Below are 17,575 nucleotides of genomic sequence, written 5' to 3' on the forward strand. Positions count from 1 at the left end.
ACCCTGGGACCATGACCTGAGCCGAAGGCAGAGGCTTTAACCCCCTGAACCACCCAGGCGCCCCAGAGTTTTTCATTTTTTTAATAGTTTTCAATTCTAGTATTTCCATTTTTAAATTTTTTTTTTAAGATTGATTTATTTATTTGAGAGAGAGAGTGCACATGAGAAGGTAGAGGTCAGAGTGAGAAGCAGACTCCCTGCTGAGCAGGGAAGTCCGATGTGGGACTCGATCCTGGGATTCCAGGATCATGACCTGAGCTGAGGGCAGTTGCATAACCAACTGAGCCACCCAGGCATCCCTCCATGTTTAAATTTTTTAAATTGTGGCAAAATAAACATAAAATTTACCATTTAACTACTTTTAGGTGTACAGTAGCTTTAAGTACACTTACATTGCTATGCAAACATCACCACTACCCATGGGCAAAACTCTTTTCACCTTACAAAACTGAAACTCTGTACCCATTGAAGAATGATTTCCTATTCCCCCTCACCCCAGTCCCTGGCAACCACCATTCTGTCTCTATGAGTTTGACTACTTTAAGTACATCCATATGAGTGAGATCAGTGTGCTTCTGTGACTGCCTTTTCTCACTTGGCATAATGTCTTCAAAGTTCATCCATGCTGTAGCATGTGTCAAAATTTCCTTCCTTTTAACAGACTGAATAATATTCCATTGTATGGATATACCACATTTTGTTTACTCATCCAGTGATGGACATTTGGTTTGCTTCCCCTTTTTGGCTACTGTGAATAAGACTATTAAAATGGGTATACAGTGGTGCCTGGGTGGTCTCAGTCAGTTAAGCGTCCAACTCTTGATTTAGGCTCAGGTCATGATCCCAGGGTTGTGAGACTGAGACCCATGTTGAGCTCTGTGCTAGGCATGGATCCTGTTTAAAATTCTCTCTCGTTTTCTCTCCTGCCTCTCCCCCCTTTCTCTCCCTCCCTAAAAATAAATAGACAGCTAATTAAATTAAATTAAATTAAACTAAATGGCTATACAAATATCTCTCCAAGTCTCCGCTGCTTTCAGTTCTTTTGGGTGTATATGCAGAGTGGAATTGCTGGGTCATGTGGTAATTCTGTTTTTAATTTTTTGAGAAACTACCATACTGTTTTATATAGCAGCCACACCATTTTATATTTCCACCACAAGGTACAAAGGTTCCAATTTCTTCACATCCTCACCGACACTTGTTATTTTGCTTTTGTTTTGTTTTTTAACAGCAGCCATTCTAATGGGTATGAGGTGATAACTCATAGTGGTTCTCATTTGCATTTCCATAATGATTAGTGATGTTTAGGATCTTTTCATGGGCTTGTTGGCCATCTGTATGTCTTCTTTGGAGAAATGTCTATCAAGTCCTCTACCCATTTTTAAATTGAATTGTTCTTGGCTGTTGAGTTGTAGGAGTTCTTTATGTATTCTGATACTAACCCCTTATTAGATAAATGATTTGTAAAATACTTTCTCCCCTTGCAAAGGTTGCCTTTTTATTCTACTGATTGTGTCCTTTGTTGTGCAGAAACTTTTAATGTTGATGTGCTCCATTTTATCTATTTTCACTTCTATTGCTTGTGTTTTTGGTATCATATCTGCATTTGGCTCTTTATCATTTCTATTTCTTTTAAAAATAGTCCCTAGTTGATGATCCACTGCCACCATATCTTTCTTTAATTCTTTAAGAATGGTTTCTTTAAATCTTTGAATATATTTATAATAGCTGCTTTAAAGTCTTTGTCTTGGAATGCCTGGGTGGCTCAGTCAGTTAAGCATCTGCCTTCGGCTCAGGTCATGATCTAGGGTCCTAGGATTGAGTTCCACATCACTGGGCTCCTTGCTCAGCGTGGAGCCTGCTTCTCCCTCTGCCTGTTCTGCATGCTCCGCTTGCCACTCCCCCTGCTTGTGCTCTCTCTCTCTTACTCTCTGACATAAACAAATTAAAAAATCTTTTTTTAAAATAAAGTTTTTGTCTGCTTTATTCAATATATGGGGCCCTTCAAAAGCAGACTCTATTATTTCTCCTATGTATCTGTTACAATTTCCTGTTTCTTTAGTTGTCTCATAATTTTTTTGTTGAAAACTGGACATTTTAGATAACATCTTGTAGCATACTCTGGTTACTGATATTCCCAGCCCCCAGAGGTTTTGTTCCTGGTATTTGTTTATTTGCCTGATCTAAATCTGTGAAGTCTACTTTCCACACAGTATACAGCTGTTTATGTCCCGGCTCAGATTTTTTTTCTCCCTTGTTTTCCCATTTTAGTCTGGCTTCCTGAGAAACACCCAAAGCCACTTAACTGGTCAAAGGCTGTGCATAAACTCCCTTAACTAGTTAGATTTTCACCTTTCACCAAATGATGGTGGGAAGGTCTGAATGCAAAGCGGCAGCACAAAGGTAACCTCTGGGCGTTTTAATTATTATTTACCCTGTATGTGCTGGTACTCAAAAAACCCTGAGTTTGTGTAAAAACTCACAGAACTACAGTGTCACCAGAAAAAGTGAATTTTACTATATATAATATTTGTTGAAGTGGCCATGATTTGTCCTTAAAAAAAGATACTTCTATACCTGTATTGCTCTTGCATAGTTGGATCCAATTAGATCATTTGAGTTCTTAGAAGTTCAGTACTTAATATTTAATGAAGAGATAGAAAACAAAAACTTTCTCATTATACTACTGCCAACTGAGGGTCATTTCCTCTCAGAATGCAATAAAATGAAAACTAAACTTTAAAAATGTATCACTGTAATACTTAATAGTTCATATGACAATATCAAGTTTTTATCCCTGATCAGAAGTTTCTTCTGGATTAAGCTTTAAGTCATTTTTTTTCAAATAAAAATTCTGGATCATTTAATTTTTACTGACAAGTCTCAAAGAGCCTGAAGACACTGTGATTTAAAGATCAAGGAAAAACAAACAAACAAACAAAAAAATGTAAACAAAGGAAGAGATGGCAAAAATCAGGTCTGACAGAAGGAGGTGCTTGGCCAGACAACCTACCCTCTAGGTTCCCAGGAAGACTCAAGTCTGCATAACAGGCCAAGGCAGAAAGTGACAGAATATCCCAGCATTCTCTCTTCCTGCTCTAGCGGCCACTTTAATTCCAAGTCAAGTCTTAAGCAATCACGTTCTTTTTAAAACATTTATAATAATAGATAAGCTCATCTGTAACTCCTAACCACCTTACTACGTTGAGAGCATTCATATCCTCTTACTTAAAGTTTTAATCTTTAAAGGCAAAACCAAACAAAACCAAGAAATGAATGAACAAATGAAAAAATAAAAGGGAAGAAAATAAACTCGGTCCAAATCTTTAAGCTGAGATCCAGTCTCCCCTCTCTCTTCCTAAAGCCACCCTTTCTCTTGACAGCAACCAGAGAGTTTTTCTACGTTTTCTAACTTGGTCTAGAGTCTCAGAATCTCAGAATATAGTCTAGAAATATTTTTATCTGTTTTATCGTTTTTAAAAAGCTATTCTCTTTCTTGCTTTGAGCCACTCAACCTGCGAAGCATTCCACCAATCAAACTGTAAGCACCAATTTTTTTCTACCTTGATACGCATGTGGCATGTCATGCATCTGAGCTGACCCTGTGTGAGGAGGGCTGGGACTTGCCTGCCGGTAAGGACATCCAATGTGGTGATCACAGATCTCACTGGCGGCAGCCCTTAATCCACTGCGTCCCTTACTGGGGTTAAACTGTTCCCCAACATCTCCTTCTCCCCTTCCTTCCCCAGAAGAAATGAAAATAAACCCATGTGGGATGTGTCTTTACTTTCCTGAAGAGCCAACAGTGCAGAGAGGAATGACACGATTCTTCCTACCTTACAACTGCAGGAGAGAGACGAGATGGTAAAGAAATACAGAAGGGGATGACAAGAAGGGCACTCCTTATAAGGGTCAAAAATGTAAGAAGGAAACTTGAAAAACCAGCTTTCTTAGTTCCGAGTATTCCAGGAAATACTCTTCTATGAGTAACAAAGGTTCTGAAAGGAAGGCTAGGCCAAAACATGGCAGTACACACATGCTACCAGATTTCTTATGGTTTCTCAAGGTATCAGTCCCGTTGAAGGTGGCTTCAATACAGTCTCAATCTAGACCTCTACCTCCAAGAAAACCTGGTGACAGATTCTACTCATTTAGGCCCAGACTTAGGAAGACACTTCAAAGAGACACCTTTAAATAACCACCAAAAGGACTTATTCTCACGCTTTACCACACAAAACGAGCTAAAAGGGAGGCCAACTCTTTTTGCTCACGATTTTCTTAAATCAACTGCCACCAGTACTAAAGAGTTACCCCAAATAACCTTCTGATTAAGGCCACAAGAACATCCTAGCAGCATTTGGCAGAAATAATTGAGGGAGCTAGTACTCTCTTAAAATACTGTCACTTTTAATAAACACTGGTGAGATACACTTTGATACTGCAAAGAGAAGTGCTTTGGAAACACTAGCTAGGTGGCTTGTTCTTTCCATCATCCCTCATCACTGTCACTCAAAATGTTCTCTGAGCTTTACAACATATGGTTCCACCATCCACTACTTTTATATATACGATCAAGAATGATGGTCCCTTACAAAATTTAAATGAACAATCCTACCATAAAGTATTATTTAAATGACTTAAAAATATGCTGGATTCACAACTCCTTTCCTTTAAATAATACTGAGCCTGAGATCTTATTCAATTTGAGGTCATATTCGAGTTCATTGAACATCCACTGCCATGAGTAGTGAAAGCAACCTTTGGTGAACACCTTTTATACTGCAGAATTCACAAAATTACCCTTTGTCAATAATTGCCATGCATCAGTTGATGTGGGCCTCTTCCCAAGAACCAAGGTCTCAAGTCTCTGCCTTAAAAATAAGTCAAGTTTTCCCATTATAAAAATAATACACACTCATATAAAAAAAATCTGGGAAAAACAAAAGAAAGTAAAACAAAGAAAAATGCTCCTCGCTCACCACTGAAAAATAACCATTGTTTTGTGTACATTTTGGTGTACTGGTTTTATCCACTGGAGTACACATTACTTACGTAAGCCACTGGCAGGCCACTGCCAAATTAAATAAAATACAAAAGTCAAAATCAAAATGAATTATCATAGCCATGTTTTGAAAAGAAAGTTTTTCATTATTACATAATACATGCTCATTGAAAAAAAAGAAAATCTAACATATAGGTAGCCAAAAAAGGAGGAGGAAAAATCGTCTATCAGCTCACCTCCTTGAAATAACCACTGCTTAATTTGGTGCACAGCATTCTTTTTTTCATGTACATACAAGTACCTTCCTTTTAAAAAAAGAAAATGAAGCCATTAGGCCATTAAAAATTGCCTTCCAGGGGGCGCCTGAGTGGCTCAGTGGGTTAAAGCCTCTGCCTTCGGCTCAGGTCATGATCCCAGGGTCCTGGGATCGAGCCCCACAACAGGCTCTCTGCTCAGCGGCGAGCCTGCCTCCCCCCTCTCACTCTGCCTGCCTCTCTGCCTACTTGTGATCTCTCTCTGTCAAATAAATAAATAAAATCTTAAAAAAAAAATTGCCTTCCAGTTGGAAAATGGTTATATATATGTATTTTGTAAACCTGCAAGGTTCACTCATTACAGACAGAATGCCATCATTTTAAATGGCTGCACAGAGTTGCACTATGTGGCAACACCATAAATTATTTAACTAGTACCTTATTAGGTTGTTCCTGGGGATGTTTTATTATTTAGGTCAGTAATTCTCCAGTAGTCTAATCGTAAGCAAAGGAGCTTTTTCCCCTTCTTTCTCTTCAAGTTGAATTTTTTTGGACTAAAGAACTATAATAAAAAAGGTTTAGCCCAAGCTACTTACCCACTCTCATTTTTAATGAAACATATGTAGACTCAATATAATCTTGATTTTAAAAACAAAATTATTTTTGCCAGGGTGAAATACCGAAGGGGATGACTCCTTTGTATAGAAATGAAAACAGCCTGTTGCCTGCGATCAGTAAGAACCAAACCAACCAAACATTTGAATTTTCTATTGGGTTTACAGTTATTGAGAGTTCACTGGTTTTAAAGAGAGCATTTTAATATTCAGACCACTTCAGGGTGTTAAAAATCAGTGGTCTCTGCCTCTGGATTTAGGAGATACAGCTATCTTATCAGGATTTCATACTTTTAAATGGACACAGAAGGAGAAAGTAACAGGGCATGCATGTTCCCGTCTGGGAGGTCAGTATTTTCAAACACAGCCAGGTCTGCAGACCGGGCAACCCTGCTACATACACTTGCCACCTTTACGGCTCTGTCTCGCATTACGAGGCAAACTGGAGTTCCAGCCAGGCTGCCCTCACTTGTCTTTTCTCACTTCAAGGAACTCTGAATACTCTGCAAATGTGTAATTAGCTTTAGCTATAAAAGCCAAGCATTCTACCTATCCCACTTCTAAGTGCTAAAAAATGAGTGCATAGTATCCTGGCCAAGACGGAGCATGTCTTCTTTGGAGACAGCAGTGTGCCACTTGTGTGACACTTTTCAAGCAGCACCGGCAAAACACGTCCTCTGAGAATGCTTCGTTAGGACCACAAAAAGCTTATATGGTACAAAATGCTACACAAAGTATAACAAACAGACACACTCTCAGTAGTTTGTGTTTTCAACCCAAGACGATCCCATCAGGCAAAAGTGCAAAGAGTAGAGGGACTCTGAGGAGGAATAACTATTTTGAAGGGGAAAGGAAGAACTGCCACCTCCCTAACTCTGGATAATTGTATTACACAGGAGGGAATAGAGCGCCCTGAGGCCTTGAACATTTGACTGAGTAATTAATCATTCAATTGCACTAAATGCCTAGCAGTACCACGGACTGCTGAGGATCTAAAAACGTCAGGATGAAACAGGTCACCACCCTTCACCTCCAGCAGAGACCCTCCAAATTGCTAACATGAGCCCATGATTGAGTTCTCTTCAGGTCCTCCGGCTTTGCCCCTACACCTAGGGTGTCAGATGGAATTTGCCATGGCAGGGATGAAGCATGGCATTTCCGCAGGTGACAGAACAGCTCACGGAAAAAGTTCTGCAGAAGGGACAGAGTAGGGAAAATGGGGTACGCTCAAACTTCCCCGAGAGCCACCTATCTTCTGACATAGGCTTCATGAAGAAACAAAGCGACCCACCCAGCCAGCAGTCTGTGACACAAAATGATCACCAGCGAACGTTCCCTGTTTTGACCTCTGCCCCAATTCCCCTTCAGGTGGCGGTAAAAAGTCACAAGGGGAGGAGGGCGTCTACTGAACAAGACTGTGATGTTATCTGATAATACAACAGTAGCATCACATTTTCTCATCTGATTCTCATTTGAAATGGGCACTGTCTTAATTACTGAGTTCAGAAAAGTAATTGCAAAATTTTCCTGGTTAATTATTAATCTTCTCGAAGTGACAGAGAAAATCCAGAGCAAAGTCAGGGCTAGAAGGGACTTTGAGAGGTCATTTATCTCTAGACTGAAGAGAGAATATCAAAAATGTACAAATACAGACCTATCTTGAGATGACTTCCAGAAAAAGGCTTACATTGTCCAGTACTGAAATTCTCCATTTTCTAAAACCTGGCTTTGTATGTCATCTAGTGGTCCTCCAACATTAGTGTGCATCAGAATCACTTGCTGGGGTTTGTCAAAACAGAGACTGCTGGGCCCCGGCCCATGGTTGCTGAATCCATAGGTCTTGGGTAAGGCCTTCGAGGGCGCATTTCTCACAAGCTCCCAGGTGGAGCCGATGCTGAGAACCAGCACTGCACTGTGAAGACCACAGTTCTAACCTAACCTGCGGGACTGAACCATTATATTCTCACTGGAAATAGATACTAGTTGGTCACCATTCCTCAGTTCTGAGGCATATATTTACTTACATAACAATTCAAGAGTCCCCTGGTCATTTTTTTCCCTGCAGGCTAAATAATAGACGTTTCCTAACTTCTTATTATAGATATCATTTTCAACCCTTTAATCATTTTGTGAGGCTCTTTGTTGAGTCTTCTCCAAGTCTCTTAGATGGGGAGCCATGAACTAGACCCGGAACTTTGGTCAGACTGGCTGAGATTGCATATAAAGGGAAAAATGACTCACAGATTCATACAGTGTATTCCTATTTATTAATCCCCAATACCCAAAGTTTGTCTTACTAGTTCTCTTTTGATTCATGTTCTTCTGACTCCTTTATGAGCTGTAGTAATGCTTAGGTGACCTTCATAATGCCTTTCTTCTGAGAAGCTCGAAGCATTTCTCTAATTCAACAGGTGACTCAACACCCTAACCCAGTGCAGGGTTAAGGTACTAGTTCAAGTGCGTATCAGTTCAGGAGGCAAGAAAAAAATCTGGAATGCAAATTCAGATTTCTATCCAAATACCATTATATTGGGAAAGATGTTTCCTACATTCATTGCCTTTATAAGACACTAAGTTTACCTCCTTCATATAAGCATTCTAGGTGCAGAGAAACTAGTGGATCTCCTCCCTTTCGTTGGGAATTCTAACAGGTAACTGGCATTGGGGATCTGGTTGCTGGGGTCACTCTCCTCTATCTCCATCACTTCCGCAGCTGCTGAAAGAGAAAGGGAGGGAGCACCCTGAGGGGCACTGTAGTTTGTCCTGTTTGGCAAAAAAGCCCAGACAATCTGAAAACTACCCCACAAGCTACCCCCAACCCTCCCCTCTCCATTTTGTTTTCCTTTTCTTCCATTTCATATTATGGTTTCTGCCAGTTTGTTTTTTTTTTTTTAAAGATTTTATTTATTTATTTGACAGACGGAGATCACAGAGAAGCAGGCTGAGAGAGAGGAGGAAGCAGGCTCCCTGCTGAGCAGAGAGCCCGATGTGGGGGCTCGATCCTAGGACTCTGGGCAGAGGCTTTAACCCACTGAGCCACCCAGGTGCCCCTTCTGCCAGTTTACTTAGTGTGCGGTGTTGGGGGCCGGTCTCTGTGTAGTGCCTAATTTCAGCACGTGAGTCCTCTGCGAGTAGGAACTATGCTGTCTTTGTGCATTGTATGTGCTCTGGGGGTGCTTAACACGTGCTAAATAATAACAGCAGTGCCAGTATTTCCAGGAGAAATCAGAATTCCAGCAGAGGGCCCAATCCTATTACCATCTACTTGTGTACAAGACAGCCAGAGCTCAAGGCGTCCCTCTGTGCACTGTTCCTTTCGTTTTAGATAAAAAGAGTTGAAATTCAGTATAACAAAGCCTATTCCTACAAAATTTCCTTTTGAAAGAGAACATTCTAGAGATGTGATCACTGTGCATTTGCATTCAGCTCCAAACCAAAAGGCAACCTGTTAGATAATATAAGTTCCCATATAACTGCACAGTCCAGTTACCTATTAAAAGCCTCATGTGACTGAAGATGACCCCCCCAACAGAAAAGCCTCTTCTTTGCTTCCCTGAAAAATTTCTCAAAGCTTCAGAGCAGAACACTAATTCTCTAGGAATAGAGAAACATTAAAATAAATCTACTGCAAGCAGGAACCACTCTGTCAGAGCCTCTGGGTCTATAACTATTTTAAGAGGCAGAGGGCTAGGAGGGGGGCAGGCTGCCAGGGAAAGCAGCTTAAACAGGACTGGAGGACAGAAATGCACAAGCCAAGTGCAGGGAGGGTGACCGTGATGGAAGGTGCAGGTGTGCACAGCACATGCGCGGAACTGTGGGCTGCTGGGCTCTATCTGCAGGCCCCACAGCTGCCAGGGCTGCTCAGCATATGGACCCCTCACCTGTCACCCTGAGCTGAGCTCACCGTGTTGGGTCATGCCCAAGGTCCTAACTAGTCAACAGGGACTCTACTAATGAGGGAACCATAACTAGTATCACTCCATCAGGCACACAAGAGAAGAAGGAGTGAAGAGAACCACCCTCCCACCGAACGCAAGAAATTCCCACACTGACACTTAGATCATTAAACGATCTCCCCTTTCTTTCACTTGTATCAGGCTCTCACAGCACATAAATCACTAAAAGGGACACTCTGAAAGTGTTTATGAGCATTTTAGCAACTCCTAGAAGAACACACACTTCCTCTAGTAAAAATACCTATGGAAGCTTCTTTCTGTTAAATTTTTTAAAAAATGGGTACATTTTGAACAGCCTTTCTTTTCTACAGGACTAAAGGACAGTGGAGGGAATGAATAACAGCTTGAAAACCATCCAGTACCAACGTACCGACAGTGTACCTTTACAAACACTCCACTTAGATGCTCACGGAGCCTAGGTGACAATTAAAAGTAAGAATAACACCCATTTACTGTCTTCCAATGGAAGTATGTATTATGAAGCAAATACTGGAACAAAGTCCCATTTACTACTGAAGTTGTATTACAGACTTTGCTGTTATAATTACAATGAATCTGGACTGTAAATTTCTCTTCGGCTCAATAAAAAACAAGTTTTAATAGGAGTTGTTTTCTAAAAATAGCTCAAGAACTCAGTTCTGTTTTCCCTTCTTACATTCTTTTCCTACTAAATGTACCACTGAAACATTTCCTTTCATTGTTGACACCTTAGGTCATTTGGATTTAAATCAGACAATACATAATAACAAAGAAGTCTTTGAATAAAGCTTGCAAAATGGGAAAATGGCATTTGAGGGAATGCCTCCCTCCTTGCTCCTTGGAACAGAGTTGATATGGACATGGATGCCTGGGAAGCAACTATTACAGGACCTATTAGAATTGTTTCAGTAAAACCAATATTCCTATAGGTGATATAATTTATGTGTTAACTGATTTTAAAAAATGTCCTGCCTTGTTCTCTGTTATAAGCACGTTGTGTGGCATGAAGATAGGTATACTCTGATTTAAAACACACCTCAAACTAATTAAGCAAGGTGCTTCAGATCTTATCAACAATACTTGATGTTAAAATCTTTAGTTTTCTTCGGTCTGAACTTATATTGACAATGACTTGTTAATTTTAATCAATTATGATTTAAAAATTTCATAACTTCTCATTAATTTTGGTAACTCCATCTTCCAGAGGATGCTTTCAATTACTTTGTAAAGCCTTCCTCCTAAACTTATTTTTTTTAAGTGCTTCTCTTTAGGGGTACACGGGTCTATTTTTAAACAGAAAATCTTCTTAGAAAAATAAAAACCGTCTGTCTATACATTTTACAAAGTTATATATGACGCTTCCATTATTTCTGCATATAAACTTGTGGCTCACAGGAAGTTTAACAGGAATCCACTTCTAACTTTTTTTTTCCCTAAGATTTAGGTTACCATAGAAATAAAGCTCAATGAGACAACCATTCCATTAATCGAATATTTTAACAGATAAAATAAGAAATAATCTACAGACTGCTTCTGCAAAGATAAAACAGTAAGAATCAAATACTTTCTCTTGGGAAAACCGAAAAAGGCAGGTTTCTTGTAGTAGGATACATGTAAAGAAAAACCTTTGCCACTGTTCCTAGAATCCTTTCAAGTCCCCACCCCAAAGTTTCCAATTTTCCCGAGATAAAAAATTACTAAAGGAAGATTTAAGGAAAAAAGAACAAAGAGAAATCTTAAAAATCCACCCACTACTTACAAGCACTTTCAAAGGAAATCTGAGCCGCAATTCTTCAGAAGACTGCTCTCCCCACCATAAACCCAGTCTGCAGTCTAAAATAGATATCCTATCACATCAGGCCGAGAAGTCACATTTCAGCTTACTAACTTCTACTTGGGTAAACAGTGTTACAACTCATAGAACAAACCCTGGCTAAAATTAACCGCACCGGCGCAGCAGCAGGAACTCGCTGATTTGCATCATGTGTGCCGGGATTTATTCACTAGGACAACATCGGTGTCCTCTTAATGGGAAATTTGGCCAAGGGGCGTGCTCTGCGGAACAATACAGAGCATCATGATTATGCTAATTACTGAATTCAGTCCAATAATACTAACTTCTTTTAAGATGTTTCCGCAAGTACCGACAAAGAGAAAGAGTAAGCGCTTTTCCACGAAAGGCGTTCACTTGAGTTTTCAGCACATTCAAATCAGACAGAACTTTGACAACAAGGTGGCAGTGCTGTTTGCTCCTCACAAGGAAAAGAAAAGTAAAAGGACATTCTGTCAGATTCTTGAAACAGCGTGACTAGATGCAGTACTATGTGAAATTAAATAGGCATCAAATAGACATACTGAGAAGTCTATCAGTAAGTACCCTTCAATGAAAGCTTTTTTCTGGATATAGAACGAGCTCATGTTACTTACTTGCTTTCGGGCTTTGTCTTCTGCACCTCCCAAGGAGTTGCTATAAGGACATAGCTTCACTAACAAATCACAACTGAAAACAAATATCTCAAATATGCAAAAGGCATCATCCCTGACAAGAAGCATTTTGAAATGCATTTAACTGCCGGGGCGGCTGGAACTGGTAAGCTGCCCCCGCTAGGTGACTGACCATTTATAAGGCACACTGAAACTCAAGTTAACAGCTAAAGACCTCAAGCATACATCTGACATTCAAAAGAAAGTAACATAGAACTTTCTTTAAAATATATACACTTTCTTAATAAGTACAACTCATATCAAAGCCACAGAACCGCTTAACATCTACTCAAGCTGGTTCAGATTTAGTTTGTTTTAGACATTCGAGTTCTGATGACATACTTTGGTCTGGTCACTTTATGAAAGATATCAAAACATATTCAAACATCAATCAAATCTCCAGACACCTCTGGGAGAAATTATCCCCCTCCCCTCCTTTTTCTAAACAGATGGGTAAAACAGGGAAATTCAATGACTTGTCCAAAGTTTCAGTCTGAATCAACGCTGGATTATTCCATCCCCCCTCCTAACTGCTCTAGGACACGTCTTCCATATTAACCATTGAGCTAAAATCCCGGAAATCTTTTCAGAGCTGTTTGTTTTCCTGCTTTTAAAATGTTGTGTCAGTTTAGAATTCAAGAGATTTTTATTTTTTTTCTGTTCAACTCCCAAATCCCAGGTTTGTGCTCCAGGGGCTAGCTCCCTCCTTGACTCTCTATCACAGGCAGGTATCCTGAAACATGGATCCTTAAGACCTGACTATGCTGGGGCACCTGGGTGGCTCAGTGGGTTAAAGCCTCTGCCTTTGGCTCAGGTCATGATCCCAGGATCCTGGGATTAAGCCCCGAATCAGGCTCTCCGCTCAGCGGGAAGCCTGCTTCTCTTCCTCTCTCTCTGCCTGCCTCTCTGCCTATTTGTGATCTCTGTCAAATAAATAAATTTTTAAAATCTTAAAAAAAAAAAAAAAAAAGACCTGACTATGTCCTTATGAAGCACTATCCACCTATAGCACAAACCCCCAAAGTGGTAAACAGCTTGACTCCTGTTGGCATGAGCTGGTAACCACAGCACAGACCCTCTCTCCAGGTCATTCGCAAAAACAGCTAGCTGCTAGTCTGGGATTCCACCCCTACCGCCCAGCTGTAAAGGGCACTTGCTCTCCACCGCCCACCCCCCCCACCCCGCCCAAGAGACGGTAGCTGATGTGCACTCACCACCACCCCAAGCCGAAAATCACTGGAGGTGATTTCCCACTCCCTGCCAAAGTGGGCGATCTCCTACTCCATGCCAAAGGGAAACAAGTTGGCACTCATCAAAGATGACTAACTGCAGATCAGTATAACTAATTCTTAGTGATCCACAGCAATTCTGGAAGTCTTGATGCAAATGAAGACATTGCGAGGCTATTCTTGACACAATTAATCCTTAACCGATTAATAACTGTGATTAATTAATCAGTTCGGAAGAAGAGTTTCTAAGCTAAAACATGATTTCTTCCCTAAACCAGAAAGAAAAAGCAAACACACCGAGTTTACTTAGGCACTGGAGTTTGCACTGCAGAGGAACAATATGATGAATTCTACATCCATTAAATGGAAGGCAGGGGACGCTGAGCAGTTTTCCGGTTTCTCATGTATCAAATATGCTGAGTATGACTCTACTGTTTCTTTCAACAGTGGCCACACCTGTTCCAAAATGGAAGAACCCAAACATTCCAAAGAAAATAGTGTATCCTCCAATTTACATTAGTCACTCTGCAGCTTCCTTTTCATTAGTGAAAATAACTTAAGAGTCAACTGTACTTTTGTTGCAAGCATACTTATGACAGTAGAGAAAAATCTGTGTGCATCATTAAAAGCAAGGTAAATTCAAAAAAAAAAAAAAAAAAAAAAAAAAGCAAGGTAAATTCTCCCCATTCGTTCGCATGAATTTCTGGTGTTGGGGGAGGCAGGACAGGCAGCGCTATGTGAGCGGAAGATGGTGATCTATGGGATCTTTAGTGCAACAGATCCATGCAATTGAAACAAAAATAAAAACAACTGTTTTTATGAACTTGCATTAATCAATTCACCTGGATATCGACCCTCTAGAGTAGCCACACACATGATTTAAAATTTTCTCACCATAAGGTTAAAGAAGGGAAAATTAATTTTAGTAACATATTTTATTGAACTCAATATATCCAAGATACTATCATTTCAACATGAAGTGAGTATAAAAATGACTAATGAGCTGGTGGGATAAACGCTGAGGAAAGCTGAAGACCAGAGACAGCCTGAAAGGGGAGGAAAAATCATCTAGAAAGGAAAAGACAGAACCAAAGGAGGACAGATAGACCAATAGGAAGGAGAAGAAAAGAATTTCTCCCCAGGCATGGAATTCAGTTATAAAATCACACAGCAGATACTAGAATGTTCCCATTAGGCTAGGTGCTGCTGATAGAGAGAGGACAGACAAGGGCTCTGTGTTCAAGAAGCTCACACTCTGGTGACAAGGACAGACCCACCCAGGCAAACACAACGTTCTGGTGAGTATGAGGACACAGTTATGTGCACTGTGCTCTGGGAGTGCACATGGGAGTAAGAGTCGGGGAGAGGAACAGTTAATTTTTTAAATGAAGGTTATCTTCTAATGACATTTTAAATATATGTTCTAGAATATCTCGGGATTCTGAATTTCACTTTGGAACCTTTGAAGAGTCATGGTGACATGATGGGAGGGATCAGTTATTCTGAAAGATTTAAAAATTACATCTGGAACCAGCAGTAAAATTTCCATTCTGAGCTTTTACCATCTTCAAATTAAACGTGGTTATTTGGTCCAACTAGTGAGGGTTGTAGAGTAGGGAAAGAGTAGAAAGGGGGAAAAAAAAAAAACCCTTCCTGTTTCTCCATGGTTCCCAGTTTTTCAAGGGTGACATTAAATACTCAAAGGCTTCATGCTGGAAAAAACCACGATCAACCCACTAGTAAGCAAGTCTTCTTTGGATGGAGCTGTAGAGTCCGAAAGACCTGGGTTCAAAATGTAGCCTCCCACCGACCAGCTACATGCTCTCTGCGAGTCTGCTTCCTCCCCTGTAACACAGGGATAATGATGCCAACAGCAAGGGCCAGTGTCAGCGCTCTCCGAGATGCCACACAGCACAGCGCCCGGGAGCTCTAAGTGGCTGGAGCCAGTATGATCACACCCCTTCTATCATCGCTGTGGTCCTCGCTGAAGATCAATTTGGGATATTTATTGAGTGAGGGAAGGATGAAAGGCTCCCCATTTTTATAGCTCAAAGCTTCAAAAAATAAAAAGCCGGAAGGGCTTCAAATGATTATTAAGTACTTCAGGGAAACCTAGGGTCTATAAACTATCTCTCTGAAAACTGTAGCTTTTGAGAGCCTGCACACTTTTTTCTCTTTTTTTTAATCACTTCATGTTGCTGGCCTAAGGTCGCATCAGAATTTAGAGACCTGTTGCAGTAATGACCCCTTATGTATTCCTGCTTCCTTGCATCTACCATTGGGTAGTCCCTTTCTATATTAACTAATTTGGCCAGGAGGACAAGGGCAAATTTGAAAAGTGCTGACCCACTGGGGCTTGCCCTCTCTTGCTGCACTGTGGAACCCTGAGAACACTACCCAAAGAAGCCCTGGGTAGCCTACTGAGGGTGAGACGACCACACGGAACAAAGATACACCATCAGCTGTCGAGGCCCCCACACCAGCCAGCACAATGACCACCGGACATGTGAGCAAGGCCATCCTAGACCATATGGCCCCAGCCAAGCTGCCTGCAGAGATCACCCAGGCTAGCCCAAACCAAAGTCACCAGGTGACCTACAGAATTATTAGACATAATACATGCTTATTTTCCTAAGCAACTAGTATTACATGATTTGTTACACAGCAAAATCTCACTGATACACATATCTCCAAAAAGTCTATAACATTCCATCCCTGTATCTCCAAATTAAACCTTTTAAGACTAACTGATGTCTGTTATTCTTAAAATTCACAATTCTGATTACTATATTTACCTTATCATATCAATTATTGTTAGTCAAACTAAAATGAAACAGTCATATGGTCTGATTATAAAATCAGATATTACTAAAATCGGGAGTTCTATATTTATTCCATCCTATAATTTGAGACAAATATATGTGGCCTTCAATGCTACAACTACACATATATGCTAAAGAGATGATTCGTTCATCCGAGCCTTCAGAGTGATTATGTTGGCATAGATCATAGCTATTCAATCTGTCGAAATACTTCAGAAATGGATTAGAGTACCAATTTATCTACACATGCACAGAAAAATCTGACTCCAAAAGAATAAGCCATTTTCTCTTCAGCATTCTTTTTTTGGAAGCTAAAAAAAAAAAAAAAAGAAAGAAAGAAAGAAAGAAAGAAAGAAAGAAAGAAAGAAAGAAAGAAAGAAGTTCATACATAGCAGCAAACTCTTAAAGTCAGTTCTTTTTAAAAACCTTGGTAAGTAGTTAATTAATTCAGCATGATTTTATTTTTATTTTCTAAAGATTTCTTTATATTTGAGAGAGAGCACACGCAAGCATGAGTAGGGCGGGAAGGAGGTGCAGAGGGAAAGAGAGAGAATCCTCAACCAGACTCCTCTCTGAGTGCGGAACCTTGAAGCAGGGCTCAATTCCAGGACCCTGAGATCATGACCAGAGCTGAAATCAAGAGTCAGATGTTCAGCCAACTGAGCCACCCAGGCACCCCTATTTAGCACGGTTGTATAACAATTTATAACAGGACTGTGAACTTAAGGCAATATTATTACTGTTGTTGTTTGAATACTTATTTTAATGTAGTTAATTTTTTAAAGTATCTTAGAGTAATACTGGGAAATTTTACCCTCTACATTCCTAATGGTCATCCACTTAACAAACATTTGTTGAACAGCTGGTTCTTGCCATCATGAAACTCCCAAGTGCCTGCAACATTTGTATGAATGGCGCGATGTTCATGACTATAGCAGAAAATAGTGTGAATGATAGTTCTGCCTTCAAGAGACTTATCATCTGGCACGAGACATGATAGAAAATATAAATTTCCTACCACAGGAGAGAGTAATCAGTAAGTATCTCATTTCATTCCATTAGGAACCTAATTAGAGGCTTCCAGTTGGGTTCATCAGGAAAGGCATCTTGGAGGAAGTGACATTTGAATTGAGCCTTTGCATGCTGGTGAGCTTTCAAGAGCAAAAGGAGTAGAAAGAACATTATAGAGAAACAATGACCTCAGCAAAGGTAAAGAAAAAGGAAAGCTATAATGC

At 40.2% G+C, this 17,575-nt stretch overlaps 1 protein-coding gene across 6 annotated transcripts in view; it reads right to left on the reverse strand.

The window, feature by feature from the left end:
* Nucleotides 1-17,575, reverse strand: part of SLC20A2 (solute carrier family 20 member 2) — a 103,750-nt gene that overhangs the window by 59,483 nt on the left and 26,692 nt on the right. Inside the window, exon 1 of one of the 6 annotated variants that reach the window (XM_047717211.1) lies at nt 11,565-11,777. The exons of the other annotated variants lie outside the window; for them this stretch is intronic. The gene's annotated coding sequence lies outside the window, so the exon portion shown is untranslated. Of the gene's footprint in view, nt 1-11,564; nt 11,778-17,575 lie in introns of those variants that run through there. 6 annotated transcript variants of the gene reach the window in all.

This window comes from Lutra lutra, chromosome 2 (assembly GCF_902655055.1).
Source record: "Lutra lutra chromosome 2, mLutLut1.2, whole genome shotgun sequence".
In the NCBI taxonomy this organism is placed as follows: Eukaryota; Metazoa; Chordata; class Mammalia; order Carnivora; family Mustelidae; genus Lutra; species Lutra lutra.